Consider the following 25,651-nt stretch of genomic DNA (forward strand, 5'->3'; position numbering starts at 1 on the left):
TGACTTATCAAAACAGCATTGACTGGAGAAGCAGAGATCACAAATGCAGCCACTGTAATTCTCTGGCAGAATGTGTACAATAACAAGCCCAGAAAACTGGGCAGTGTGTCACCAAAGACAACTGTGAAGCAACAGGAAAAATCTGAATTGTTTTATATTAAAATGTAAATTTTGCATTGGTTTATGATTCATAATTCGATCCCATAAACTGAGCCACTACTTATTAAACTGAGTATTTTCACATACGTTATCTCATTTCATCTTCATAAAAAACTAAGACCCAAATGCAGCCAAAAATAAACAAATAAATATTTTTTAAAATTCTCAAAGTGCTAAAAGTATAGAGATGGAGAACAGATTCGTGGTTGGCACAGGACAGAGGGACAGAGACGTGGGGTGGGAAGCGGGTAGTTAGGAGAGAGCAGGGGCACAGACACAAAGAGGCGGCGCAAAGGAGTTCTTTTCCGGTGATGGAATGGTTCTGTGTCTTGATTGTGATCATTATATGCAACCATAAATGGTATGAAATGGTATAGAACTATATATACCCCCCCACACACACATCAATACAGGTTAAAAAATGATGGAAACTGAGTAAGGTCTATAGTCCAATTAACGGTAATATACCAATGTCGATTTCCTGGTTTTGATATTGCACGACATCACTATAGACTGTCCTATAATTGTGATGTCATACTACAGCTATACTTCTGATATCATAATTTGGGGAAGTTGACTGAAGGCTACATGGGACTCTATCATTTTTGCAACTTCTTGTGAATCTATATTTCAGAATACAAAAGTTTAAACAAAAAAAAGTGCATGTGGGACGAGAGGGACTATTGCCACCATCTTGGAGACAAGTTACGTAGTCCTACATACAGCTAAGCGAGTAAATCGTAGCACAGAGACTGAGAACCAACAGACAAGAGCTGTGACCCTGGATGATCTGCCCGTGTCTGGCTGAGAGGACGGGGCAGGCCCCAGACACGGTTTGGCGAGACCGTCATGGCGCCCACTCCATCAACTCAGGCTCGGGATGCAGCGTCTGTCTTTGAGGGCGAAGAGTCTACTAGAATGGGTAACTAACCGACCCAAATGAAAGGAAAATGGCGACAGAGACCCCATCCTGAAGATGAGGCCAAACTGGAGCAGGGAAGGGGTAGACCCCAGGAGCTTTGGTGGACGAGGCAGTCTGCGCCAGTGGGTCCCGTGCTGCCTGTGCGACTCCTCAGCAAGCCCTGCAGCGCGGGGCCCGGAGGCAGCCAAAGCGCACAGGCTGTCCAAAGAGCCCTGGATCGCGGACAGACCCCTCGCGGGGAGGCGCCAGAGGTCGCAGACAGAAATCACGCGAGAGTCAAAGCACCAAGAGAATTAGCGCACTTTCTCTTCCAAGGAATCCTAGGTTTCACCTCCTTTCCTTTACCACTGCATTTGTTAAACATGTTTCCAATTTGGAAATGACTGCAAAGAAAGCACTGTACCTCTTTTTATAGAATTGAGATACTGCTTTACCAAGATCAAGGTTACACTTAGGCAGAATCAAACCACGTATGGTGACCTGAAGTCATTCTGTTTCTTTGGACACAGGGAGGGTTTTGAGAGTCGGTGTGCTTCATGGACACTGTCAATGCTTCTTTGAACAAGAAAGAGCTTTTAAAATAATCGCCACGCAATCCCCCCAGGAAGCTACGTCAATACATTTAAGTATCGGGACTTAAAAATTTCCCTGACCAAGTAGGTCTCTTGTTCACTTTCCAAGATAGTAAATCGTAGTGTTACCTGCTCTTTCCTTCCAACCCTGCCCCCCAGGAGATGGGGTTAGGCCAACAGGTTGAGCCTGTGTTCTCATTAATTGTAAAAGGTCATGTGGGGCTTCCCTGGTGGCACAGTGGTTGAGAATCCGCCTGCCGATGCAGGGGACACGGGTTCGTGCCCCGGTCCGGGAAGATCCCACATGCCGCGGAGCAACTAAGCCCGTGCACCACAACTACTGGGCCCGTGCTCTAGAGCCCGCGCTCCAGAGCCCGTGCTCCGTGATGAGAAGCCACCGCAATGAGAAGCCCGCGCACCGCAACGAAGAGCAGCCCCCGCTCGCCGCAAATAGAGAAAAACCCGTGCGCAGCAATGAGGACCCAACACAGCCAAAAGTAAATAAATAAATAAAATTTATTTTTTTAAAAATTGTAAACGGTCACGAGAATGAATGCTGGTGGTCTTACTCAGCGTCCCTGCCTTTCCACCACATTCCCGGGAAGAAGGTCTTGTACAGGCCACCTCCATGGCCCTGCAGTTGCCCCAACTCCACACTCCTGCCCACACACAGCTGTGACTCAGTCCCCTACTTGAATGTTAGAAATGCCAGCTACTGGGTACACAGTCCAAATCCTTTCTTAGGACCTAATGTGATCTCCAGTGATAGTCTGGCTTTTACATAGAGGACATTAAAAAAAAATCAATTTGATAGTCAGTGTTTCCACACAGATGAGAGGCCTGTTTTCACTGGCTGCTGAATAAGCAGTGCTTCCAAATCTTGGGTTTAGTGCAGGACGCTATTTAAACACACGCTCTTAGTTAAACAGTACATTTGTGAATAATCATTTTAGTGATAAATGCACTTGTTCAGCTGCCCTTATGACTTTTAAATTTGGCATATATTTCATATAGATTTTTCCATTAGAACAAAACTCCAAGTGGTACCAAGCGTCACCCTGGCTGTATTTTAACAATGACAGTAGTGGCTCTGAAGGCCAGGATTTCAATTAGCAGAAGTTTCTTACACTCACAGGAAGATGATTCTGAATTTAGTTTTTTACACACTGGATAAGTGTGTTGCATGAAAGCATGAAGTGACGCTGCAGCAGGAAGCCAGGCTGGTGGCACACAGACCAGAAATTAGTGAAAAGAGGTTTAAGCCCATGTGTTTGATTGTGCTGCAATCTGTTGGCTGGCCTACTGTACCCTCCCCTGCCTTGAACTGCAATATTCCAACGAGAATCTGGCTAACACTTGTCCCCTCTCTCAGTGAGTTGCCAGCAAAGTTAAGTTTTTTAACATCACAAAGCTCTTTGAGCTCTCAAAGTGGGAATTCGCGTTTATTTTCTATTCTAAAATAGGCTATTCCTGGCCCAGGCCCTAGGGCAGAGCTCATCTGGCACACGGCATGGCATGTGGGATCTTCGTTCCCCGACTAGGGACCGAACCCCTGCCCCCTGCATTGGAAGCTCAGAGTCTTAACCACTGGACCCCCAGGGACGTCCCAGGGCATAGCTCAGGGTCCCACATCTGTTAGGTTACCCTGATTCCTCTGTAGAAAGCAGAGCCTTGACCAGGGGTACTGGAAACCCTCGGGAGACAGCCAGTATTGTAAACTAGCTTTCTGAAGAACCAAAACTATTTCTTATGGCAAAAGGAGAGCTCAGCAGATATTTTTTATTAGGAAAAATATATGCCGAAGAATTGTGCCTCATTTTATATCTGACTCTGAGTCTTGGTTTCATGACTCTTGCCTACGAATCATCTTGTGATACTTTAAAAAAACATTTCCGTGACTACGTATTGCCAGGCTCTGCTAATCAATGCATGTTTTAATCGAAGAGAAAATACAGATTTTGTGTATGTTTTGAACATCAGCAGGGAATCAAACTTTGTTCTGAGCATTGAGTAAAGATTTTAGTGACCAAGCAGGGATTGGAGTGCCTTCATTCGTACAACCTTCGGCACAGTAACTTTTACTTTGGCCTAACTCCACCCAGAAGATATTTATAATTGGCAGTACAATTTGTAGGCTAGAGCCAACGTTGAACATTTTGGCTGGATAATATAGCAATGTCATCTTTGTCGCTCTCGAGGTGGTGACATTCCACAGGTGACTTTGCAGTTGATCTGGTGGTGGATGTGCAGGCCAGTCAGCACAAAGTGCTGATGATATGGTAAGGGATACAAAACAGACATTTGCACTCACCAGTGTATGCTAATACACACTAGATTGTCAATGATGGCTTGACTTTTCAGAAAACATCCTCTTGACGGCAAGTCCCTCACTAAGACACATGTGAGGGGACCAGGTGTTTCCGCAACACTTAATGTGGGTGAAAAATATGGCAGAACCCCGGGAAGGCTAAAGCTGTTAGCTGCAGCGTGAGGACTGCAGGTGGTTTCCTTGCCTTAATTAAGGCTGGAAGCATTGATGATGTGGCTTAAGAAGAAGACGGACACCTGAAGGGATGTATGATGTAGGGACCTAGAACTTGCTACAAAGAACCACTTGCTTCCCTAGTGGCTTTATGTCACATCCCTTGAAATGTCAAGTGGAAGCTTCCAGCCACATCTGCTGAACGCTGAGATCTCAATGCACAGCGGTAACAGCAGTTTTGGCAAAAGGCTTTGATAGAAAACCCTGGAAGCTCAGGAGACCCAGCAGCCTGCAGCGTTTGGACTCTCTAAGGAGTATTCAGACAGGCTGTTGCCTTGAGCAGAGAACAGCCCAAGACTGCCCAGTTCTCAAGGGCCAGTGTGATCTGCCGGGCTGCTCCCCTTAGGAGAGGGGAGTAGAGGCCTGCACTTAAGTCACAAGCTCTTTCAGAGCCACGTGGAGCTGGGGGTGCGGTAGGGGGAGGAGGAACTCAGACAAGATAAAGCTTGCCAAGCCCGTCCCGCGCTTACGGACATCCACGAGCACTGCTACAGACCGCAGAACCGCAGGCGTCTTTCCCGGCCCCCTTGCGACAGCATCCCGTCCCTCAGCGAGCGGACCCCAGGCGCAGGGAAGGGTTGGGGTGAGCCGTGGCCTCATCACCGTGAGAAAGCTGGCCGTGCGGGCAAAAGCGAACGATGCGGCGTTCTCGTGACCGGGGGCTACCGTTGTCAGGGGTGCGAGCAAGGCCCCTATTCACCAACAGCAAGGAGACCTCAAACCGGAACTCCTCCCGAGTTCTGCTTCAACTTGGTTTTTAAGTTCTTGAAACAGTCATGGGAGCTACAGCTGAGATGAGGCTATGAATAGTCACGTCTTGACTCGGCTTTTAAATGGCATCAGAACATACTGGGAGCTTTCCAAACTCACTGTCATATTCGCGCACAGGACACTCTATCAGACTGTAAACGTTCCCACTGGACCCTGCATCGTGTGTGCGTGCGTGCGCATGCGCGTGCGTGCCGGTTTCCGTGAGGTCTGGAGCTATGCAGGGCTCGCCAGCTGATGTACGCTCTAGCGTGCTGAACAGCAGGGTGAGCCTGTGGTTCCCTTGGACCCAGTAAGGCTGTGATTCTGTGGGAACGTTGATAACATCACGTTTGCTGTCTCTCTTCTCCTAAAGGGTGACTGAGGAAACCGGTGATGTCCCCGGGGCTTTTGCATGAGTCAGGCAGCGTGCTTGCCTGTGAGCTGTTGGCAGGCTCCAGCCACCGGCCCCTCCCCGTCCTGGGAAGCACATCCCTCTTGCTGACATGCATTCCTTACTCTGTCCTGAAATGTTTTTTTTTTTTTTTCCTTAAAAGAGAGAGGGCTCTGTGTGTGTGTGTGTGTGTGTGTGTGTGTGTACAGAGAGAGACGGGGAGACAGAAGAACGGGTGACTTATATGCTTCAAATTCCCTTCCATTTTATAGGGGGGGGGGGGGTCGCATGCTATTTCCAAGACAGAGACATTCTATGAGAAACAGGTTTCAATAGAGAGTCCGAAATGACAGGAATGGTTTAAACCCAGCACTGGGGAGAGAACGCTGCCTCTAGGTAACACACATCGGAAACGATTCCAAATGGTTTCTCTGATGCCAGCGGTGCAACCTTCAGGAGAAGTCATTTCACACCACCCTGTTCAGCGCACTGAGTGCAGATGCATCCCCCGGCCTCGAAGATCTTGGACCGAAGAGCAGCCGCCCCTGCAGTGCCACCACCCCAGGAGGCGCTGCCCCCTGTCCCAAGCCAGTAGCAGCTCAGTGACCAGTGACAGGCCCTGTGTGATGCAGACCAATAAACTCGGCCCGCCGGGACCGAGTCTCCCCGGGTACACAAGCACCCCCCCCCCCCGCCTCTTTATTTTCCTTGGGAGCCGGTGAATCATCTTTTGTGCCCTCTTACGTGGTGTGACTCATTTCAGGCTATTTTCTGCCCACTCTCAGCCCAGTGGCTCCTTTCTGGAGAGGCCCTTCCTCATCTGTTAAACGTCACGAGTCACTACACTGCACTTGGTAGGAGCGCCAGGCTCGCTTCGCCAGAGCTGAGCGCACGCAAACAGTAAGAACAGAGCAAAGAGACGGCCTTCGCGTGGATGAAGCTGCCCAGGCCTCTCCCCGTTGGTCTTATTTTACGACCATCATTTGCATATTCCTCGGTGGCAATGACAGTGTCGGACTGGGTCATTCCGCTCTCCTTGCTTGTGTCGGGAGGCATGTGTGAATCAAATGCGGGCTGCGAAGTCAACATTTGCTTCAAGAACTGTTCCAAACAAATGTGGCTTTTCCCATCTCCTAATGGCCCCCTTCTGCTCCCTTCTTCCAGTTTTATTCTCTTCGTGTGACATTTCAGAGCAGAAAAAAAATCTTTTAAAGTTTTAAATTAAAAAAATTGGGGGGGGGGAGGGTAGAGTTGATTTACAATGTTGTGTTAGTTTCAGGTGTACAGCAAAGTGAATCCACTAAAAAATTTAAAAAAAAATTTCTCCTTGCATGCCCTTTCTAACATCTGACAAAAGTTTTTCCAGGTGGAATTTAACTAGTTTAATCAGAAAAGTAAGAGTTTGTCCAGTATACCTACACTGATATTCCTATTCTCTGGAGATGTGTGAACATTTGGGTGTCTCTCTTAATATTAAAGAAGCTCATAATGATTCCTGCTTCCACTGAAACACCAAGGAGAAGATGCAGAAATGGCTGGTGTCTGGTTTAGGTGCTCTGGGCAGCCTTGGCTGCCCTCAGATGCTGGCTGTGACTCCTGCTGGCCGGGGCGGCCTACAGCCCTGGGCACATGTGGCATCTTCTCGGCAGAACAAAGGCAATCTTTTCCCAACTGTTTGATTTCACTGCTTTCATTTTTCAGGGCAGACTTTCAGGTTTATACAAGGGTAAGACTCAGCTTTTCCTGGATTAGGACATGGACTGCCAACTGTTTTGCTGGGTCAGGACACGACATGCCTCAAGTTGAGGTGTGCTCAGACTGTTTCTCCAGGCCCAAATCCCTCGAAAGTTCAGGTTCTGAAGGACAAGTGACAGCAAACAGTGGCAGCCACGCTGGATGGTCACCTAGTGAGCAAGAGGCCCTGGGTGACCTGAGCAGCGGTCCCGATGACTAGAGAGTGCGGCTCTTGGTCGAGTGGCCCTGACAGGTCATCGCTGGCTCCGAGATGCACGGCCACTCCGCAGCTGCAGCCCAGAGAACGTGAGGCATGGCATGCTTTTGCTGTGTGTTTTAAATTAGCTTAGTCAAGCTATAAATATTTGGGCTAATTTCTAAAAACCGAAATGTCTCTGTCAAAGCCAGAAGACTGGCTTGTGTGATGCAAATTAACTTCTTATGGAGATGGGGTCTGGAAAGCAGGATGGAAATGTGTTTCTAACCCCAGCTGGTCCAATAGGGTGACGGATCGTAGGTTAAATTTGCTCTGAGGATTCCTCAGTTACCTCAGATTCAAATGCCTGTCCGTGGAGTCTTAGTAACCTCTGTGGAACGCCAACACCAGCCTCCCACAAACGTCCGCATCTCCTGAGGCACAGCTCCTCCTAGGAGCCCCTTCTGAACTGATTCCCACCTTCCCCTACTAGAATAATTCATCTTTCTTTCTGCCGTGCCCTGTGTCTCCATTTCCCTTGTCAACAACAATAGAGACCCTCTATCTCAAGAACCTTTGCTATATAGGTGACCTTTCTCTTCCTGAGTTTTCTTTTTTCAATTTTTTAATGAGTACACTTTAACTGCATATTTTTGAAAAACACATAAAGCAAATACACAGCTGCTCAAGCTCGTGCTCCTCTGATAAATGCAAATGAAGTCAGCAATGAGATGCACTTCAGACTCAAAAGATAAGCAACATGTTAGAGTCAGAAAGTCCTGAGTGATGGCGGAGCGGTGCGCGTTCCGGTACCTCCAGGGAGGAGCGCAAACTGCAATATCAGGACTTGGTAAAGTCGAAGAATTGCACTTAGGCGCTTAGGTAACTGGGCTTAGGTAACTGATCCACTTCACTTCTATCAGCTATGAGAAATTCTTGTAGCACGTGTAAAAGGAGATTATACGTATGTAATACACACAGACACACATATATAAAATGGCTAACTACAACAGAGTTTGTAAGAAAACATTGGAAACAACATAAATGTCCATTCTTCTCTACAGAATATAGAAACTAAAATAAGCGAACTAGAGTTTCACATGTTGATATGGATAAATCTCAAAAACATTAAGCCAAAAAAGCTTAATGAGTGTTATACTGGACATATTTAAATTGTATACATTAATATTTAAATAAAGCTTAAATCTGCAAAAAACGTCTAGTACCCTCTTCTTTTCCCATCCCACACCCTTGCGCAGCCACCAGTGGACAGTATTATGTACGTGGTGTCTCCCCGGGACAGTTGCAGAAAGAGACACAAAGGATGCTATGGAGCTCTGGGCAGGGTGCCATATTTTCCCTCCATGTTGTGGTGGGGTTTGTGGGTTTCTGTCTGCATATTTATGAGCTTCTCCAGGGGGCTCTCCCTCCGTCCTTCTCTCCATTCTCACCTCCCCTCAGCCTGAATTCTTTCCATGAATCCCTTTTCAGCCCCCAACAAGGAGACTATAGTGCCTGAATCCTATGGCATTTCTTTCTTTTTTATTTATTTTTTATCAGAGAATAGTTGCTTTACAATGTTGTGTTAGTTTCTGCTGTACAGCAAAGTGAGTCAGCTATACGTATACACATATACCCTCTTTTTTGGGCTTCCTTCCCATTTAGGTCACCACAGAGCACTGAGTAGAGTTCCCTGTTCTATAACAGTACGTTCTCATTAGTTATCTATTTTACACATAGTAGTGTATGTATGTCAATCCCAATCTCCCAATTCATTCCCCCGCCCTTACCCTTTGGTATCTATACATTTGCTTCCTATGGCATTTTTATTTGCCATGGGAGCATATCCATCTGGGGACAGTTCTGTCAGAAAGAAGAAAAACTGAATAACTATCTCCATCTCAGGGGAATTCAGGGTAGAGAAAAGATAAAGGGTCAGAGTCATTTTTTTTTTCATATCCCCTGCTGGATTATAATAAAATTTTGTTAAGATTCTGTTTCTTTCAAAGTGCCTATAATTTTAAAAACTCTATTGATAAGAACTTAACACACATTTCATCTATTTAATTTAAATTTTAACTCTGATGGCAATGGAGACTATTTCTTAGGTGGCCCTAGCTCAGGTTAAAGTAAGCCAAAATGGTAACTAGTGAGGCTATAAACTTTTCACTAAGTAGATTAACAATTTTAGTTTTAAAATGATCTGACTATAAATTGCTTTATTTCTGAGCAATGTGAGACCTTTTGAAGGATTCCTGAAGATATTTTAAAGAAACACTGAGGTTTCGACTCTTGTTCTTTATTTATTCCATCAATACATTCATACTTCCATTCTTTCTAAATTCCAAATAATTTGAGGACTTATTTAAGGCTGAAGTTAATAACTATATGATTTTTAAAAACATGTATTTACTTATTTGGCTGTGCCAGGTGTTTAGTTGTGGCATGAAGGATCTTTAGTTGTGGCACGCGAACTCTTAGTTGCGGCACATGGGATCTGGTTCCCTGACCAGGGATCGAATCCAGGCCCCCTGCATTGGGAGTGAGGAGTCTTAGCCCCTGGACCACCAGGGAGGTCCCAATAACTACGTGATTTTTGATGTGTGCTTTTTTTTTTTTTTTTTTTTGGTAGCGGTACGCGGGCCTCTCACCGTTGCGGCCTCTCCCATTGCGGAGCACAGGCTCCGGACGCGCAGGCTCAGCTGCCATGGCTCACGGGTCCAGCCGCTCTGTGGCATGTGGGATCCTCCCGGACCGGGGCACGAACCCGTGTCCCCTGCATCAGCAGGCAGACCCTCAACCACTGTGCCACCAGGGAAGCCCAATGTGTGCTCTTTGAGAAAATTATATAGAAGGTCAATTCATCACTTTGTACGCAATTATCTTGAGTCACTATTAATGTTTACACACACAAAGATTCCGATTTCAGTTAGAAATTGTAACCTAAAATTTTTAGGATACAAAGAGAGAGAGAAAAGTCTACATGACAGAAACACAAACTCACTCAAATCCCGTCATTCGTGAACTTTTTCAGTGACATCATTTACTATAGATAGCAACAGAAACGGGTAAATTTAAGCTCCAGACCCACATCCAATGACCATCTGGGCCAATCTTATCCTTGCATCTCAAGCAAAACATTATCAAATAGAAGTAGTCATATTTTTTTCCAAACCTGCTCTCCAAGCAATAAAAAAATCAAGGCACAATAGTAGAGAATCAGCAGTCCCTTCAGGATGGAGGTTCAAAATATAGAATAGAAAAAAATATAGAGAGAGAATAGAAAAATTTTGTACTGGAAGGTTTCAGGGGTTTATAAAAGATTAAAAATAAGAGATATATCTTAATATAATTGACCTAATACCAACTTAGATGAAAGGAAATGGATGAATTAGCTTCTAGAAGTGTTTTGCATACCTGATTTTATCTCAAAATATATGTTTTTATGTGCTTTCCACTGTACATAACAATGTCCTATTATCAATAGACCATGCAGTTTACTTTTATTTTTTTTAAATTTATTTATTTATTTATGGCTGCGTTGGGTCTTTGTTGCTGTGCGTGGGCTTTCTCTAGTTGCCGCGAGCGGGGGCTACTCTTTGTTACGGTGCACGGGCTTCTCACTACCGTGGCTTCTCTTGTTGCAGAGCACAGGCTCCAGACCCGCAGGTTCAGTAGTTGTGGCGCACGGGCTTAGCTGCTCTGCGGCATGTGGGATCTCCCCGGACCAGGGATCGAACCCGTGTCCCCTGCATTGGGAGGCAGATTCTCAATCACTGCGCCACCAGGGAAGTCCCCATGCAGTTTATTTTTTTGCACAGTAGACACATTTTTACCAATATTCCCATATTGTTGGCAAAAAGTTGATGGCTAGCTGGCAAGGAGATGAGTAGAGTTATTTGATCTTTACAAGACTGGTTATTCTTGATCTGGAACTCATTACAGCAATGTTTTGCTAAACCAACCTCTGTTCTCTTTAGAACGGCACCAATTATTATTCTAGAGATTCAGTATTAATATATTTATTTTATTTTTCAACAAGCTTTCATTTAATCTTAGTGTGTCCTGGGCAGAGGGGGTTACAGGGATAAAACTGTTCTTGTCCTTAAAAAGTTTACAAACCAAGAATTATAATGATAAATTTCTCTCATAACGATATATGCAAAGGGCAGTCAGAACATAGGAGAAGCCCATATTTTCTCTGACTTAGGCAAGACCTCACAGTGGCAAAGATACGTACTGAGAATTCTCTGGGTATATAAGTGAGGAAAGTACATTTGAAAGACAGAACAGAGTGTGCAAAAGAATGGAAGCATGGGAGAGTATGATGTGTTCTGTACAAACAGTTCACTATGGTGAGAGAGTAAGATTAGAGTGAGGAGGAAAAGAAGGGGAGACAGAGGATGAGAACAGACAGGCGTAAATCAGAGGAGGCTCAGATTTACCCTTTGGGCAATTTAGAGCCACGGGAGAATTTTCAGCCAACATGTTCAATAGAAAGACCTCTCCAGGCACTTCCGTGGTGGCGCAGTGGTTAAGAATCTGCCTGAAAATGCAGGGAACACGGGTTCGAGCCCTGGTCCGGGAAGATGCCACATGCTACGGAGCAACTAAGCCTGTGCGCCACAACTACTGAAGCCCGCGCTCCTAGAGCCCGTGCTCCACAGCAAGAGAAGCCACCGTGATGAGAAGCCCGCGGCACTGCAGCAAAGAGTAGCCCCCGCTCGCCACCAACTAGAGAAAGCCCGTGGGCAGCCGAAAATAAATAAATAAGTAAATAAATTTTAAAAAGCAAAAAAGGAAGACCTCTCTAGAAAAGTTAGATAGGACAGATTGAACGTATGCAAGAAAATGTAGAGACACAGAGAACACTCAGGCTCTTGCAATGCTCCAGAAAGAGGCGATGAGCTCCTGAATGTGGATCCAGCACCTGAGTAAGGATTTGGGAGATATTTAGGAGGGACACTCACGTACTGGGCTTTCCTTGGAAGAAGGCTAGAGGAAACGGAAGGGTGTAATATGACTCTCGACAACCTCGTCTGAATAACCCATGTCAGCCATGGATACCAGCAAAGCAGCGGCAGGAGCTTTGGAGATGCTTGGGAGATCTTAATATGTAAATATATAAAAGACAGTTGGATATGTAGATCTGGAATTAAAAGGGAAAAAAAAGGTGGTTTTTTTTTTTTTTTTTTTTTTAAGTTATTGGGGGTTATTTGCATTGTCATGGAGAGCTAGTGGTTAAACATCGACCAGCATACAATGCATGCGATCCATTCCTGGTGATGGACCCTGGGTACAGTACACCTGGTTGCTCCCGGGGCGGATTTTTCCCTTCTGATGAAAGAGCTATGACAGATGGGATGTTGGCTGCCATGTGAGTAAACAAAGGATGTCACAGTCACCAGCGACTGCAGCCCTCCAACGGGAGCCAGCGAGCCCCGAGGAGACTCAGGATGTGAAAGCACAGGATACTGGCCGCAGAGAGCTGAGGTGCCGATCAAAGGAATGATTTCAATGAGCCCAGACTCTTGGGTCTTCCCATATACAGAAAAGCGCTAAATTTAACTTGGGATATCTGGTTTTCTGTAATTAACGATAATCTTTTGATGTTCAGCCTACCTGCTCTTTGTCGTAAAGCATCTATATGACCTAGCCCCCCCCCCCCCCCCGCACCTCCTCGGAGCAGCTCTCTCGGGGTTACTTGAGATGCTGCCTCCCGGGCTTGAAGTCCTAAAAATTCCCGCCGAATAAAACGTCACTCTCAACTTTGAGGTCGTGAATATTTTTTAAGTCGACAGATACATGAAGAGATCTCACAACTAACTTTTCTGCCGTCGGACTACGTTGAGTGAGGAGGTGATACCTAAAGGGGAAGGCCGAGCTGATGAGGACGGAAGTGTGGGAAGATGGGAGGGAGTTGGGTCCTCGAGGACATAAACTACGGAACCAGCCCTGAAACTCCAGACTCCTTGTTATGTGAAGGCTTATATTTCCTTGCTGTGTAAACCCCATTCATTTTAATATTTTGGTATGTACAGCAGGCATCATCCAAACTAAAAAGCCTCCTTCTGTGAGATAAGGTAGAAACACGTAAAAGTAGATAGGGCAACATCTTGCTTTGTGGGTAAAAGGGCAGTAGACTGAGGGAGGTGTTTTGTGTGTGTGTGTGTGTGTGTGTGTGTGTGTGTGTGTGTGTGTGTGTGTGTGTGTGTGTGGTTTAAGAAGCTAGATGATGAGAGAGGGGCTGACATTGAGGACTGATGACAGTTACGAAGCGGGTGAAAGAGGATCTGTCTTCGGACGTGAGTAAGACTGTCAAAGAGTGTGTTGTGTTGGGCAAAGTCAGGGCCGGAGATCGTATCAGACGACGGCACTAATTTGCGTGGTTGTGTGATCTTTTCTACGTTGTCTTGGCTGGACAGGAAGGAGGTGCAGGTAGAGGGGTGGATACGCTGTGGATCAGGGGAGAGTCAGGGCCTGGAGGACATAAGGGGTGACTGAAGCAAGAGGGAGGGGACTAGGAGGATAAGAAGCTGGGGTCGAAGAATGGGCTGCTGGGGTCTGAGAATTCAACAGTGAGAGTAGATACGGGCTGACCATGTGTAGCCTGTGAAAAGGGCCTGTGTCTGGAGCACAGAGAACAGGGGAAGTGGTATGAGATCATGATGGAGAGGTAGACCTGAGCCAGATGTGGTAGGGCCTCCACATAAAGAGTCGAGGTTTTCATCTAAATAGGCTGAGAAGCCATTGAAGGGATTTAAGAATGGCAATGACATTGAAGAGCCTTTAGAAAGGCAATGATCTGATACTTTGGAAAGACCACTTCTGGAGGTTGTGTAGAGAATGGACAATAGGAGGGCAAGAAAGAAATCAGGACAACAGTTGGTTGGTGACTGTAGTAGTTGTGGCAAGAGATAGGGAAGACTTGAATCTAGAAGGTGAAAGTGGAGGGAGAGAGAGAAATAAGTAGCTTCAATATATAACTGGGACATAGGACCAGTAGGACTTGTTGGTGGATTAGATTACGGGGTAAGGAAGAGCAAGAAGACAAAGAAAATCTCTAAATTGGGGTCTTTTGCAAAGTGATAGTGGTTCCATTTACTGACAAGGGAATACTGGAGAAAAAAGTGGATTTCCTGAGGGGAGATGGGGGTAGCAGAGAGTCGAGAGTGCTAGTTTGATTATGTCACAAGGAGATGTCAAATATATAGTTGGATATTTAAGTCTGGAGCACAGAGAAGAGATCAGAGACAAAGCATAATTTTGGAAACTCTATGTGCGTACCTCCCCCACCATGCTTTCTTTCCCGTCACCACTGTATGGCACCTATATTATTTGGAGGGAATTGACTCCTCATCTGGAATCGGACATGGATCTCGATTGTTTTATCTCCATCAAGATAATCCTTCCTCTCCCACATCATCATTATTGATTCAGGTAACTTAGATCGAAGCCTCCCTGCACATGGCATTACTCTATCCAAAGGAATTGCATCAGAAGTATGTCTGTGAAAAATTGGGGCCAATGGGACACGTGGAAGCTCATTTCTGGGATCTTCTAAGAAAGAATGTTTCCTGTCCTTCTGAGAGCCCAGAGAAAGTGACCAGAAATCAACCTTCTCTCTCATTTTGGATGGCAAGATTTGTGGATGTAAAATCTGGAACTGCTGCAGCCATTCTGTCAACATGAGGGACATCAGCTTGAGGATGACGGTAATAACGTGGGAGGTGGGACAGAGACTTGGAAAGAAACTGGTCCCCCGATGATACTGTTGAAGCCCTGAAGACCATCTTGCTTCTGAACTTTTCAGTTATGGGAACCAATAACCGGCCCCCCTCCCCACTTTATTATTTAAGACGGAGTTTGATTTTTGGTTATTTGCAGTATGAGTCCTAACTGAGGGCTCCTAAGCCACTAGCACATAAATCGTATTTCATCCCAGGGAGAAAGTGTCGAGAAGGAGGGTTGAATCCTGAGGCATTCCAACCTTAGAGACTGGGCCAAGGAAGAGGAGCATAAAAGAGAGAAAAGGAACAGGCAGAAACATAGACGGTGACTAAGGAAAGGGTGGAGTCACTGGGGGGGGGGGAATGTGTTTGAAGAATGAGGGAGGAGTCCCCTCTTTGAGAGCTCTTGGGAGTTCAGGTAACATGAGGGCAGGTACATGACCTTGGAAATGGCAACACGCAGCTTGTCAGTGACCCCGTTAGGCGCAGTCAGAGGAGGGAAGCTGGTAGAGTAGAAGGGAGGGGAGAAGGGGTTCGGGAGTGAAGACATAGGGTGGACACACATTTCAAGAACTTTTGCTGCCCAGACAGGAAGAGCAGCGAGTCAGGAACAGCCAGGGCTGTGGGGCTGGGAGAGTCTGTTTTAATCGCTTTCATCATTTGTGGGTTTTTTTTGAGAATGGAACAGACGAGCGTTCCACATGCCGAGGGAACGACCCAGAGGAGAATAATAAATAGAGGATGCAGGACAGAAGCGCAAGGGCAGGGACACTCCTAGTCAAGGTGAGAGGGATGGTACCCGAGGATAAGAGGAGCAGAAACGCCTCGTCCTTTGTCAAAGGAGAGAACAGAGAACGTGACTGGGTAAAAGAAGGCTTGTGGATTTGTGCCAAGAAGTTGGAGAAGCGTCTGTTCTGATTTCTCAGTTGAGTGTGAGTGAGTGAACATCACCTGCCAAGATGCAGGAAAAGCGTGTGCTCAGATGTGGTCGTGGCTTCCCGGCAGGACAGAAACGTTCTTTATTAGGTTTCTGGAAAATGACCTCTTACGTTCCTGAAGTTGTAAAACTCTTCCAAGTGACTTTCTTGTCTGTTAAATTCTAAAAGGGATGCTTTACATTTTTTGAAAGTTTTGCTACGTGTAAATGGGACAGGAGGGGGTGATGGAGGGGGTGTTTCTTTTACCGTCAGTTTAAGGTTTAGGCAACTGGATTCAGATTCTCTTAAAGCTGGTTTCTGTCAAAGGGAAATTTAAAATTTTCCACCTGAAATATTTATAAGCCCGTGACATGTTATTTTCTCTCCAACAGAGAGTTCCTGTTTGCCACAGTTAAGTTAGCTCACGTCTGTGGTCTTCACTGACAAGAGTCCTGGCCTTTTCCTCTTTCTTTGGATTTCCTCTAGTTCTCTGGTACTATGAAAAAGTTGGAAAAATAAAAATCAAAGCTATAACTAAAATATATATTCTTCATAGCCTAGAAGAAAATAAAATCATATTCCATTTCTCTGGACAGTTTTATAATAAGTGTCAAGTTGAGAAACTGCTTGATGTTTCAAGACGATTAGCTATGACTTCTAGTTATAAGTTAGCAGGGGGTTCTTATTACGTTGTAATTACAGGTTTCAGCTGACAAGATAATTTAAGTTAACTAGACCATTAGGAGAACCATGTGGAGCAGGAGCGTGTGGGTTATCGTTCTGTAAACACTGCTGCATTTGTCCCCATTTTAGGCAGTACGAAATAGCTTATTCTGCATAAAACCACTTAAGAGACTTAACATACAACTTCTTTTGTGTGTAACCTCTCTAGCTGTGCAACTCTAGAGAGCTAGCCCGTCACATCCACCTGGGGGGCTGGCTTCAAGTCCAGTCTATGAACCGAAGCACCTTGGGGGCAGAGACGCAAATACAAGCCTTACTAAGTATGTTGTTCGAAACACATGGCTCAGGAGAGGGTGAACCCACATATTTATAAAACACACTCAGCGGGACAGTTCTAGGCCTTTTTGAAAGGCCGTCAATTAAAACCACCTTAAAGACGCTTTGTTAGAACAGAAGATTTCAATCACGGTCTTTCGAGCTACCAGTGTATAACTACTTGGATTTACAGTAAGTTTTAACTTAAGATATGTAACTGCATATGGTATATGTCCGTGTGGTGCGTGTGTATAAAAAGTTCCTTTAATGAAGGGACTTGGGTGAATGGTAGGGGCGGTGACAGGTGAGAGAGTCCGAGAGCTGTGATCACGTTTTAAAGCTGATCTTCAAAGTGGTTCTCGGGCTTCCCTGATGGCGCGGCGGTTGCGAGTCCGCCTGCCGATGCGGGGGACGCGGGTTCGTGCCCCGGTCCGGGAAGATCCCACGTGCCGCGGAGCGGCTGGGCCCGTGAGCCGTGGCCGCTGCGCCTGCGCGTCCGGAGCCTGTGCTCCGCAACAAAAAGTAAGAAAGTGGTTCTCGTATAGTACTGAACAGGTCAGCACCTCAGCTCATGGGTTTCAAGAACTTCCTACAGCAGTGGAGCTCACGGAGTTATCCTTACTCTGGAAATGTCAGATACGGATTCACTGGGATGAAACTGTTAATGGGATTTTCAGAAAAATCTGATGTGCTTTCAGGTTGCAGCCAGGAGAGCAAAGTTTGGCTACACTGACTGACTAATTACTGATCCCAGTCAGTAATGACCATACTTATGGTTTTCATTTTTTCTGAATTGGGGCAAGTTCTCTCTGTCCCTTAGAGCAAGAAAGAGAAAAAGAAAGTAAAGCCCCCCAATCATCATTTTTTTAAAAAAATTTTATTTTTGGCTGCGTTGGCTCTTCATTGCTGCAGGCGGGCTTTTCTCTAGTTGCGGCGAGCGGGGGCTACTCTTCGTTGCGGTGCACAGGTTTCTCATTGCAGTGGCTTCTCTTGCTGTGGAACACGGGCTCTAGGCACGCGGGTTTCAGTAGTTGTGGCACACAGGCTCAGCAGTTGTGTCTCATGGGCTCTAGAGCTCAGACTCAGTAGCTGTGGTGTACGGGCTTAGTTGCTCCATGGCACGTGGGATCTTCCTGGACCAGGGCTCGAACCCGTGTCCCCTGCACTGGCAGGCGGATTCTTAACCACTGCGCCACCAGGGAAGCCCAAGTCCCGATCATTAACCTTGGATTTGTGCCTTTTCTCTTGAATCCTCTTCCTTATCTTGGTAAGAGAATGTCATGCTCTCTCAGTGGGATTTTGAAGCCTTTCACCAGCTTTGTTACTGGCTCAGATACAGCCCAGAGTCAGGTAGTTATTTAGACGCAACTGTCTGCTTTTCATCAAGTCATCCGGACCTATCTGCAGGGACACAGTGGCAGGGCAGGGCCAAGGGGAACTGCACACAGCCCTGTCAGGGAAGACAAGCCGAGAGCCGTGAAGAGAGCAGGGCCTCAGGTGGTCCATGCGAACCTCCCCCTCATGGAGCTCCGTGCCACTGACAGCGTAAAGCAAACCAAACAAACCCCGTTGCTCCCTTTCGAGAGGAGTGGGCAGGTTCCCATTTTCTCTTGGATATATGGTCAGCAATCAGAATTTTTAGGCAGGAGATAGTGGAAGATTGAATGCTTTTTTCTTTTAAAAATATCAAGGCCTATTAAGCTAGAGCAGTGAAAGTTCAGTCAATTATACCATTTTCTTTTGTTTACTGTTTTTCTCAAATTGAAAGAAAAACAAACTACAAACCAAACGGATTTGGGATGAGAGCCAAGATTTGTCTGTGGTTTGATTTTGCACTGCCCTGTGGTTCTGACTCCTTTCTCTGTCATAGGGAATATGCAGTGGCCCAAGCCCAGAGTTACTTTCACGGGCTGCCTCCCTAATGTGGGGTTCTTAAAAAGTGTGTTCCACTGAGAAACGGTGTTGCTAACTGCTCCCTGTAGGGGGAGTACGCGTCTTCTTACATCAGACTTGGCCATGTGACTTGCTTCAGCCAGTGAAATGTGTGTTGCTTCCAGCAAAACCTTAAGACCACCACAAGGTTCTACCATTTTCCTTTTATCTCCTCCATGAGACCAGCAATGGCTCAGATGGGAGCTGCCCTTTCAGCCTTGATCCAAGAGTTAAGAAGATGTTGACTAGAACTACAGCCACCTAGCAGCTGTCTTGTAAAGTGAAAGAGAAATAGAGCACTGTTGTTGTAAACCACTGAAATTCTGTGACTGCAGCATTACCCAGCTCATCCGCACCGACACGTCGTCGGGACAAAGGCGGCTCTTTGTATCAAATGGATTTTTTAAATGCTACGTATGCTATCCCACTTAAAACATAATAATGTACACTGGCATTTTAAAAGAGGTCAAAAAATCTTGCAGGAAAGAAACTGGTCTGCTACTGTGATCTAGCATTTTCCCAGTAATCTTGATTAAAGAATTGCTTTTTACATAATACTTAATAACTTTTCACCAAACACACTTTTTTAAAAAGCTGCCCTAATGCATTTTTTTTTTTTTTTCTGTTACCTGAAACAGAGGTTGATTCATGAAGCCGGTGGCTCTTGTGAACTTCTGCAAACTAGTCATTACCAGCTTCCTGCCTTTGTTTGTTCATTCATGAAAAAACATATCAGGTACTAGAGTTAGCGTTGGAGATGCTAAGGTCTCCTCCCACTGCTATCTTGTGGGTGTGCAAGAAATGTCACTGTCATTAATTTCTAGAAGTGAACTTCATTTCTGCCTGGCTACCTAAGCACGTGTACCAGGTTTTGAGAGTATGAGTACTGCTGGTCACATGTCCACTGCCCAGCTCCACATGGTGGCTTCGGGACTGGGGATGTGACACTGTCCTATGAGTTTCAGGCCAAGCTTAGGGCGTGGGAGCATCTTTGCAGGGGCCTCCACAATCCTGCGTTCCTGGGCACATCACCCAGCCCTTCCCCTCCATGGCCTTAATGCTGCTGCCAGGAAGCAGGGTTCAGTTCCTTGCTCTGGCACTACAGGAGGCAGAATTCTATGACAGCCTCCAAGATTCCTGGTCCCAGGGGTACACACACCTCTCCCGAGTTACACAACCAACAATAATCCCGGTTCTGCTGTGCAGGGAGTTTGCAGAGGTAACTGAGGTGCCAAATCTCATGACCTTAAATTAAAGAGAACAGTCACGTGGGCCTCACCTAATTACACAAGTCCTTTAAGAGCAGAGCATTCTTCCTGCTGGTGGTAGGAGAGGAAGCCAAGGATTCAAAGCATGGGAAGGATTCAACACGCCACTGCTGGCTTGAAGACAGAATGGAGGGCAGCCCTGACCAGCAGCCAGCAAGGAAGCATGGGCCTCAGCCCCGTAAGCGCCAAGAAACTGAGCTCTTCCAGCCCGAGTGAGCTTGCAAGTACATTTCTCCCAGCCTGGCTGACACCCTGATTTCGGCCTTGTGATACTCGGAGCAGAGACCCAGCCCTGTCACACTGGACCTACAGGACCAGGACTGTAGGCTCTAGGACCAGCTGGGTCTATAGAACTGCTAGCAGTGTTTTAAGCTGCCAGGTTTGTGGGGATGTGTGATGCAGCAAAAGAAAACCGGCACATGCACCCCAGGCCCTGTCTTCTCTCTTCCTCTCCTCTGGCCTGGGGTCTCTGTTTCCAGTCTGGAGGGGAAGTCAGAGAGCGCGAGGGAAGCCTGGGCAACCTTACTTCTTCGAGACATTCTCTTTACAACCTCTTCCTCTCACTTCTTTCAAAGCCTGGATGTGGTTTTCTGTTTGTTTGTTTTTTGATAGGTATCTCACTTCCTTTTTAAAATTTTTATTGGTGTAGAGATGATTTACTGTGCTGTGTTAGTTTCAGGTATACAGCAAAGTGAGTCAGTTACACATATACACATATCCACTTTTTTTTTTTAGAATCATTTCCCATATAGGTCATTACGGAGTACTGAGTAGAGTTCCCTGTGCTATATACAGTAGGTCCTTATTAGTTACCTGTTTTATATATAGCAGTGTGTGTATGTCAATCCCAATCTCCCAATTTATCCCTCCCTCCACCCCATCCCCTGGTAACCGAAAGTTTGTTTTCTACATCTGGATGTGTTTTCTTAAAGAGACTTCTAGAAAACAAACTCCAGAGAGGCCTGCAAGCTGCATTTCCCCTTCTCCATCCTCCAGGCACACTCAGAGCTACCACCTGTTACCCCGAGACCATAAGATCTGAGCCTGCTGGAAGCGAGGAAAGAGAACACACAGGAGGGGAAAATACTCCACGAACTAATATCTTCACATACTGTCCCTTCCCAAAGCTTTGTCTCACGGCCCCGTGGATCTAGAAGTGGCAGAGGCCAGTTTTCCAGCAGGGGCAGCAGAGGCAGCATGTGACCAAGAGACAGCCCGCCCCGGCCCTCGCCTTGGTACGTCCCGCAAGTGGTGCAGGATGAAATGCCACATCAGCCCGTGGGAAACAGAAAGGAAAGCTGTGTCCCAGGCTCTGGCTGGTGGGCAGGGCACCTACACGGAGCATTGCCCTGAGGGTGGCAGCATGGGGCAATGAAGGATGTTTCGACGGTGGACATCCTAGACTCCCAGGCAAAGGGAGAACCCGTCTGGTGACATCTCCTGGTATCAGGCTCTGGTGGACCACATCTTGACTGGTAAATTCGTAAGTGCACATGTCTCTCTGGGGTCCAAAGAGGGGCTGACTGCAGAGCCTGGAACGTGGGCTGTGAGGGTGAAACTTCTGAGGATCACGGGAGAAGCAGCCTTCGTATTTCTTTCCCCAGGGCAGCCTCTAGAGAGAAGAGGCAACTAGAACAAGCGGTTCCCAGCTCTTCAGGGCCCGTGTTCGGCCAGACAGTGTACCATGCATCTTCGGTGCGTTATATCGTTTCGCCCTCATGACAAGTCCGCGAGGTCAGCAAACCCCCACCTTCAAGCTGAGGCAGTTGAGCCGCAAGAGGTTAAGATAAGCTGCCCAATTCACACACTCCGTAAGCGGGAGAATCGGGGTCAATCAGAAAAGAAAGCTCAGGCAGTAGAGTCGTCAGGGTTCAGCCCAACGGATCCTGGCCCCCACTGCTCTGGTCCTCCACTCTCTAGAACGGGTTTCCTTCACAGGGGGATCCCCCAAATATCTGTAGGCTGGAGGTGGCAAGGAAAGTCGCATGCCTCAGAGCGAGCACGAGTGGGCATATGGGTGAAGCTGTTTAGATGAGTCGGCAAAGAGTCCAAATGAAGTGAGGAACTGTGATTGCTTGGATCTTGGTGGCTACAGGGTAACCTAGACTCGTTCCCTTGGTTCCCCAAAGGTGGCTATGCTTGTCCGCACTCACTACGGCTGCCTGAGAGGCTCCCACTCCAGCTCTCCACTGTTTCAGGTCTCTTTAACACACGCATGGGAAGAATTACTCATTTCCTCCTTTTGGTCCAATAAGTTAGATTCCAACTGCTTCTACCTTACCCCACCGTGTTCAAGTGTGCTGTCACCGAACATCCCACCCACCCGCCATTAGTATTTATTCTTGTTTCTTCAAGACAAAAAGTAAGTCTAGCCCATAGTGGGTCTTTAGCATTTGAGGGGAAAAAGGGAGAAACCTTTGCACTGTCCTGGCCCCAGAGATACAAGGGTTTGGTTCTAGAATGTGTTCCTACAAATCGACCAAGGCCTAGTCGGCTCCGAAAGCAGAAGCATCTCTGACCTGTCCCCTGGTGCTTGCACTGAAGGATAAATGCCGACACTGTGTTGAGATCGGATGTCCCATGGGACGGAAGGTCAAGGATACTGTCATGTGAGCTGGGTCTGAGGCGGTCCCTGGGGGGGTGGGGGTTGGGGCCCAGGTGAGTTGTGGGTCTGCACTGCAGGTAGGTAAGGTTCATTTAAAGGGGCCTCCACCAGTGAAGATGACAACAGAAAATCTCCATCGCTGCTCTCCTCCTTGGGCTTCCAAAGGAACGCCCGATGAAACCATCACCAGGAAAATTACTTCCCTTAAAACCTCTCCTCCTATCTGGCTCGACGTCCCTTCCAAATCTGGTTCGTTACACAACCCCCCACCTAAACCCTCGTCCCGCCCCACCAGACTCCGTGGTGACTGTTCCTACAGAATCCCAGTTGATGACCTCACTGGGGCGTGGCTCTGCAATTCTCGAATCTGGAGGCTCTCACGGCTTCCATTTCCCCTCCGCTGGAAGCTTCTCTTCAGCCAAGCCCCACCCTGCGGGTCCCATGGGCCTTGCACCCCCACACCGGCCTTTGCTGGGGCTGCTTTGCCACATGCTGGGAGGAGACCTCCTGTGGCTCATGGGAGCCAGACCTGGAGTTAGAAGGTGGGGGAAGATCTTGCCGCTGAACTGGGGAAAGCGAGAATGTGTGGTTCCGGTAGACCTATCTGAGACTCGCGATGTGTGCTCTCAGAAGCAGTGTCGATTAGGTAGGTTCTAGAATGCTGTTAGTACAGCACTCTTCTCGCTGTGTGATGAGTGCTGTTGGCTGTGGTGGGCTGGTCTAACATTTCCCATGGGAAAATGCATTCTGAGTTCCCAAGCTTTTCTCAGAAATGAACTTTTGAATCGACAACGTGTTTCTCAAATTTCTCCTGAGGAGCTTATGATTTTTCTGTGTCACGATGCTGAGCAGCTCTGGTTTCGTGTTCAGTATAAACCAACATCCAACGCCCAATCTCAGGCTCTTGGCAGTGGGTGACGCTGGGAAGAGAAAAAGTTTCCCTGAGAACACCTTCCCAGAAAGCAACGCAGAAGCTGGACTCTTTGCTCGGAACAAAAACTCAGAACATTCTGACCTTGGATTGGATTTCTATTTTGAATACTCAGGAGGAGGGAGGTGAGATAGGGAATTGTGGGGCAGCCCAACTGCAGTGGCTGTGAACCGAGTCCCAGGTTCCAGCGAAGTCACATCCTCCTCTGACATCTGCCCTTTCACTGCATGTTCTTGTCAAGATGATATGATGAGAACACGTGTCTAATATGATCTTAGGAACAATGATTTTGAAAAGATCTCTTTATTGAAGGCTTCGTCCTTGACACTTCCTGGTTCGATCTAAGTTATATGTTCTCTTCTGAATGAAAGAGGTGTGATCGCCAGCTTCCTTAAATGGACTCAACCCTGGCAAACTTGGCTTAATTAAGATGCTGGGTAAGTTCTGAGGGAGGTTTAGACTCAGTTCACAATTTCAGACAACGTGCTCCACACCACCACCTTGAAACGTTACTAAATGAGCAGCAAAAAAAAAAAAAAAAAAAAAAAAAAAATCCCTGTCTTTCGTTTCTGGCTCTATGGTTCCCTTCTGCTTGCTGGCTTTGCAGGGAGCCTGAACAATCCACTGTTTGTCTGAGCCTCTTGAAGTACACTGGCCGTCTGCTTAGCACTCTGAACTTCAGAAGGACAGAGTTTTTGAAATTCAAGGGAGCACAAGAAGGACTGTACTATTATGTTATTAATGTGCCAGTGTTGCTGTCAGAATGGCCAACATTAAAAAGTCTACAAATAACAAATGCTGGAGAGGGTGTGGAGAACAGGGGAACCCTCCTACACTGCTGGTGAGAATGAAACTTGGTGCAGCCACTATGGAGAACAGCATGGAGGTTCCTCAAAAAACTAAAAATAGAGCTGCCATACGATCCAGCAATCCCACTCCTGGGCACATACCTGGACAAAACTATAATTCAAAAAGATACATGCACCCCTAGGTTCACAGCACTATTCACAACAGCCAAGACAGGGAAACAACCTAAATGTCCATCAACATAGAAATGGATAAAGAAGATGTGATACACACACACACACACACACACACACACACACACACACACACACACACACACACTGGAATATTACTCAGCCATAAAAAAGAGTGAAATAATGCCATTTGCAGCAATGGATGGACCTAGAGATTATCATACTAAGTGAAGTAAGTCAGACAAAGACAAATATATGATATCACTTATATGTGGAATCTAAAATATGACACAAATGAACTTATTTACAAAACAGGAACAGGCTCACAGACATAGAGAACAGACTGGTGATTGTCAAGGGGGAGGGGGATGGGGGAGGGAAGGATTGGAAGTTTGGGATTAGCAGATGCAAACTATTATATACAAGGTGGATAAACAACAAGGTCCTACTGTAGAGCACAGGGAACTATATTCAATATCCTGAGATAAACCATAATGGAAAAGAATATTAAGAAAAAGAATGTATATATACATATGTATAACTGAATCACTTTGCTATACAGAAGAAGTTAACACAACATTGTAAATCAACTATAATTCAATAAAAGTAAAAAAAAAAAAATGCCAGTATTGTTTCTCTTGTATCCTTGAAATGGATTTTCATCGTCTAAGAGAATTCACAGGCAAAGAATATCCTTCCCTCTCATTTTTGTCTTAAGGTCTCTACTTAAGTCTTGGACTAGTGAAGCCTGAACACAGGAAAAACAAACCAAATCAAAACAAAAACCCCAAAACACCCAAAGAGGCTGCCTGTTGACTCTGCTAAGCTCTGCTCCATACATACCCTTCCACTGGCGGAGCCGGGGTTGGAAAACTCTTCAGTGAAAAGTCAGAAGTTGAAGCTCAAGGCTTCTATGAAAAGGCAGGCCTGTCTTTGACATTTTTGTTTCCCTCCAGAGATCTTTCACAGCATCTTTCATTGCAAAAATGACTCTGAATAACAGCTAATAAGTACCACAATGGA

The 25,651-nt window shown here is 46.4% G+C and overlaps 1 protein-coding gene across 7 annotated transcripts in view; it reads right to left on the reverse strand.

Moving 5' to 3' along the window:
* Window positions 1-25,651, reverse strand: part of LOC131768113 (COP9 signalosome complex subunit 8-like) — a 312,045-nt gene that overhangs the window by 52,025 nt on the left and 234,369 nt on the right. The window contains exon 10 of one of the 7 annotated variants that reach the window (XR_010836164.1): window positions 23,553-23,637. The exons of the other annotated variants lie outside the window; for them this stretch is intronic. The gene's annotated coding sequence lies outside the window, so the exon portion shown is untranslated. Of the gene's footprint in view, window positions 1-23,552; window positions 23,638-25,651 lie in introns of those variants that run through there. 7 annotated transcript variants of the gene reach the window in all.

Source organism: Kogia breviceps, chromosome 13 (assembly GCF_026419965.1).
Source record: "Kogia breviceps isolate mKogBre1 chromosome 13, mKogBre1 haplotype 1, whole genome shotgun sequence".
NCBI lineage: Eukaryota > Metazoa > Chordata > Mammalia > Artiodactyla > Physeteridae > Kogia > Kogia breviceps.